Source organism: Schistocerca serialis, chromosome 5, assembly GCF_023864345.2.
Source record: "Schistocerca serialis cubense isolate TAMUIC-IGC-003099 chromosome 5, iqSchSeri2.2, whole genome shotgun sequence".
Lineage (NCBI taxonomy): Eukaryota > Metazoa > Arthropoda > Insecta > Orthoptera > Acrididae > Schistocerca > Schistocerca serialis.
In genome coordinates, this window is record NC_064642.1 from 418,416,554 (window position 1) to 418,422,553 (window position 6,000).

Genomic DNA, 6,000 nt, shown 5'->3' on the forward strand with positions numbered 1-6,000 from the left:
TTTGACTTGACTAGGTTTGGTGATTCACAATGAAATGACACGTCCCCTTACTGAGGCCAATTTGTACTTAGTACTTCCTACAGATGTTCATGCCAATAAGGCAGTTTACTATTAGCCGTTCAACCCCAAGAAAATGCATTGTAAAGAGATGCTATTAATTGGAATAGGAATCCATGCCTGCAGTTTTATGCCTTAGGCTCACCTCCTACAGTTTTGGACTGGGAGCATCAGTATGTGTCCCCACTTTTATATTTGGTCAAACAGACCTTGTCAAATTATATTTGTGCTAGCTCCAGTGTCCAGTATTATGGATACCCTTAAACAGAGTATTTGTGCATTGATCATGCCTGTACTGTGTCTTCATTTTCATCTGCACAGTTGGTAATATCCTCCTGACACAGTTCATCTTTGACATCACCACAGTTGTCGTATCTAAGAAAATAGCTTTCGACTAGTCCAATGCCACCAACCGTATTCCTGGTCATCAAATGGGGGCCTATTGAGACCGGTCTCTGTTTTCTGAATTACCCTGAGCACTGGCCCCCGCATTACAGGCAACTTCAACTACATAAACGTTACGTATCTGGGTTTGCCAGTTACTATCTTGCGTGGCTCCCAGCTTGAAATATTGTTGTCCCTGTCCGCTATTCGAAATGTAATTTTGATTGTTCTGATCATAGTCAGGCAGCATCAGATTATTTTTTGCCTGGTTGCATTCTGCCCTTCCAAGTTGCTGTACAGGTCATTGCCCCAAGTCATTGGCAAATTGTAAGCTTGCTGACTGTAACCTCTCTGACCATTAAATCCTGGCCGACTGAAATTCTGCCCTTGGTTACTTTTCTATCCTCGCTTGCATTTTTTTCCCTTTCCATTACCAAATTGGTTCCTGTTGGTATTGCTATGAGGAGGTGTAGCTACCAACTGTGTTGGTTGTTATTGTCATTCCTGCCATGTTGTTCATTAGTTGTTGTGGGGTGTGCCTGTGTGCTGTCACTTTGTGATTGCATAGGTCTTTCTTCATACATAAGATCACTGGAATCGAGAACTGAGAGGAAATTCTCTATATCGTGCTCAACAGTGGTGATTAATTTCTCACTTATGTTAGCCAGTAGTATGCTTTTCACAATTTTTACGCCATCTATATGTGATATTGGGTTTGTCCAGTATTGGGTTTTATATACATACTTCTTGAAGTATGTCCTGAGCCCTCAGAGTACTGCTGAATGGCGCTGAGCTAAACACTTTGTGCCCCAATCTCTCTTGTACTGTGACGGGGACCAGAACTTTTCAAGGAGTACCCTTTCAAACTTTTCACAAGTGTGACACTTTTCCACAATGTCAATGGGCCACAGTAAGACATCGTCCTGCGTATAACGTATCTTACAGCATATCTTCAGCGTTTTTGTCCAGTTCCACAGCAAAATGTTCCGGAATGCTCTTATGAACATGACTGGGTTTCTTCACTTACTTTCAGAAGAAAAAATCGGAAACTGCAGTGTCGTAATAAGCCTTCATCCATGAGCAAAGTAGAAAGGCGTGTAGCACTGTCTGTTGCTGGCATGGCATTGTTTTGATGTATCCGATGTTTTCTTAATACCTGTGCCAGACAGTATCAGAAATTGGCAGTGTGTGCCATATGTTACATTGTGATCTATTTCACCTAACAAGTTAAGGTTAAAGTGTGGATAAATGTTCAAATTATATATCCTGTCTGTTGACACCTGACAGCTTGCGGTTGAATGTTGCCACTAATGATGTTAATCCACAATTTTTTCTCCACTGCTTTCAACCTCTGCTCTATTTCAGCTCTTTGTTCTGCCTCCTGTACCTTCATCACTTTCTTGATCAAATGTATGTAACTCTTGTGTTCCCAGACTACCTCATGCACCAGGGTAGTACCTTGGTCAAGCATACTAGTCTCAGCTCTATCCTTCATTTCCTTAATGTCTTTATCTATCCTTTCTTGCTGCTTTATCATGAAGTGAGTACTTAAACTTATGCTACCTAGTTGCAGTGATAGGTCTTGGACCTGTTCTGGTAGACCTTTGTATGCTGTTTGCAACACATCAGTGGCACCTGTGAGTGTATTTATATTCTGGCACAGTTGTGACTGCTCCTGATGCATTTTTGTCTGAGCCTCAGATACTTCCTTCACCTTTTCTGTAACCTGTACTTGTGTCTTGCCTACTGATGACACTTTTTAGCTTAAATTATTTATATTTTGTGACAAATCAGTGAGCAATTGTTTTTAGATCTTTCCCCATACTTACAAGTTTATCCAATAATTCATTTGAAAGAAAGCACGCAAATCTTATGCCAACTCATTGAACTGTTGTGTTATGTCAGTTCTGAAAGCATCAAGAATTTGCTATTACTGCTTAAATAATTCCTTTTATGTATCTGCCTGTTGTTTTGTAAAATCATTAAATTTTTCATTGATGCTTCACTTAAGTGTTTGATTTTGCTCATTCAGATTGTTAAAGGTTTGTTTTTGATCTTCCTTAAACTTGATATTGAAATCATTGAAGCTTCATTTAAGTAGCTGTTGTAACATTTGCATCATGATCAGGGTTTTCAATGCACACAGTGCACCCTGTCCAATCACATTTGCAGTAGGCATAAGTGTGGCAGGCAAAGAATGATTTAATAAGTCTGTGCTGTCACGCGTTGCATTTTCACCAGAGGGAAAAATACTCCCTGGAGAAAATTGTGACCCAGTCTCATCTACTGCCATCATGTATCATTTTGAAAGACAATGTCACTATCATCTGTGTCCACATTAATTGAAAAATGTAATTGTTCCATCATCACTGCAGCTAACATTTTCAGTTTCGATGTCATTTGTTGCCATGTTCATGTCAGCAACATCTTGTGCCTGGCTATCCGGCAAAGGACTGGCAACAACATGCATATTATGTGAACTCATTTTTTGATAATTTTACAAAATGACCAAAATAAACTAACACTTTTGGAAAGGAAATATTCTCTTTGTAATAGTGAGGACACCACCACAAAATCTATTCAGTGGTACCTCGCTAACACATATCAAAATACTTTGCCTGTGTAACTCAATTGTATGCAAACATTTCTCTCCCTAAAATTAATTTTCTGTCCATATGTCTAGATATTTTATGAGACTGCTTCAATTTGGGAATTGGATAATGAAAGATACTATATTCAATATTGGCAGAGACACTAATAAACACAGTCATGTATGAAATGCATCTTGAATTTTCCTACCTTTTGTTACCTTTCTTGCTCCTTCCAGAATTAACTCTTCAATTGATTATCTTTAATTTTTTGCACATTATGTTATTTCCATCCATCTTGCTATAATATAGTATCCTAGTCATAAAACAGAGAAAGAAAACGATTAGTATAACAAAAATTTGCAAAATTGTTTTGAATTATTACAGACGTGCTAACCCTCTCCCGATGGTGACATCCTAGTAAAGGTCACCAGATGTAGTTGTCGGGGAGAGAGGTAATGTGAATTGTCTAGAGCTGAAGTAATTATTGTTTAGCCACACCAAAAACTGAAACTTCCTGGCAGATTAAAACTGTGTGCCGGACTGAGACTCGAACTCAGGACCTTTGTCTTTCGCGGGCAAGTGTTCTATCAACTGAGCGACCCAAGCACGACTCACGCCCTGTCCTCAAAGCTTTACTTCTGCCAGTACCTCGCTTCCTACTTCCCCGCGAAAAGCAAAAGTCCCGAGTTCAAGTCTTGGTCCGGCACACAGTTTTAATCTTCCAGGAAGTTTCATATCAGTGCACACTCCGCTGCAGAGTGAAAATCTCATTCTGGAAACACCAAAAACTGTCTGCCCAGAAATGCACGCAGGTATAGATGCATGCATGTTAAGAATTTCGTGGCAGTTCTGGAATGTTCCAATGGTCTGGAATGTTTCAATGTTAATTCCTTTTAGTTTTGGTGTGCAGCTTGGTATTTACGTTGTCTCCCCAATGACGTACAACAATGCCAGCTTGGCTGCGATGGGTATTCTTTCTTTGTGTTAATTTTGTCTCTGGAAAGTGTAACAAAGCAAGTTGCAACCTCTTTACTTCCTCTCTTGTTTTGCCATCTGTCTCCTTAAATTTGTTTTTTCATTTTGGACTAATTACCTTTAACTTACATGAGTATAATCTGCATTTTCATAAAAGACAAAGGTTGGTGTTGTGACTTGCCGATCATTCAAAGCGTCGCCGCGCAATTACGTGTGTCCCCTATGTGCGGCGCTGTCTGCCAGCCATGCAGCAGCTGCGCCACCTAAGCGGCCAGCCGAGCAGCGGCCGCTAGACTGGGACTCAGTGCTCATTCGAATGCTAATGTGTACACATGTCTTGCTTGTCAACTTACTCTGTGACTTATATGTGTTGTGTCATTATGAAATATATGTGTTAAACTTGACGTTATAACAATTGGCGACAAGGTAGTGAATTTTTCCTTTTCACCGTTGTTCCACAGGGTTCCATGGCTACTGTCGAGCAACTATTGCAAAATCTCCTTGAACAGCAAACGCTTCTAACAGCGGCGATTCGCGATTTCATCGCAGCGTCAAATGCAGGGCGTTTCTCGTCGTTGGCTATACCTCCTTTTCCTCCTTACGACGAGACGGCGGAAGACTGGTCTGATAATGAAAAACGTCTTTGACAGCACTTCTTGGCATTTCATGTCACGGACGAACAACCATGTAAGTCTCTGTTCCTTTCCTGGATTTCACCTCAAATGTATCGATTGTTGTCGCAATTGGCTCCTTTGAAGGATCCTGCGTCTTTGTCCTTTGCTGAAATGTGCTCACTTCTGTCTGTCTATTTTCAACAGCAAACGCATGTGGTAGCCTCTCGTGTTGCCTTTTATCGTTGTCAAAAACAGCCACATCAATCCTATCGCGCTTGGGCTGCTGAACTACATGGCCTCAGTCGAAAGTGTCAATTTGTTACTGACATTCACAAAGAATCCTATGCCGATTCCATGGTATGGGATGCTATTATCCGGTCGGCGCCCGACAAAGAAGTTCGGCAACGTGCCCTTCAGTTGGCAAATCCAACTCTAGATGAAGTTCTTTCCATTGCGCAGTCTTTTGAAATTTCTTGCACCACTGGGGCGCAAATAGAGGCGTGGGGTGATGTCGGGGAAATACAACCTCTGTGCGCTGTTGATGACGCGTGCAGCGCGTCCCCGCCGGCCGACGTGGCCACAATGCGCTCCCACGCGCAGCCTCGGCCTAGCCGTACACAACCCGCTAAGAAACTGCAGCAAAACCCCCAGCAACTTCCTTCATGTCCGCAGTGTTTTACAAAACATTCACGCGAGGATTGTCCCCAACATTGGGCTGTGTGTCACAATTGCAAAAAGAAAGGTCATGTGTCTTCCATTTGCAAATCCGACCGCATACATGATGTTCATGAACATGACACTGGTTCTGATTCTGTGTTGTCTGTCAATTGCACTTCTTCCCTTTCAGGGAAGTTATCCCTCACTGTCCAAATCCTTGGTCGAGATGTTCGCATGTAAGTGGATACCGGTTCTGCTGCCACTATAATTAATTCTCAGACGTATCTTCAGTTGGGTTCTCCACTCCTGTCACCTGTCACTCAGCAATTACGGATGTACAATAAACAGAAGATTTCTCTCTTGGGACAGTTTAATGCTGAAGTATCTTACAAATCTGTCGTTCGCACTGTTCCCATATTTGTGGTCAACCAGAGCGATGCCAAAAATCTTTTTGGTTTCGATGCCTTTCGCGTTTTTGGGTTCTCCATAGATGACTCTGTCAATATTGTCTCTGATGCTATTCCTTATGCTCAATTGGATTCCTTGTCGACGACATTTTCATCCCTTTTTTCTCCTGGGTTAGGCTGTGCAAATGACTTTGGAGCTCATATCACACTCAAACCCACTGCTCGGCCTGTTTTTTCGGGCTCGGCCCATTCCTGTGGCCCTTCGTGATCGGGTAAAACGGGAGTTGGATCGTCTCACTACTTCAGGGGTCTTGC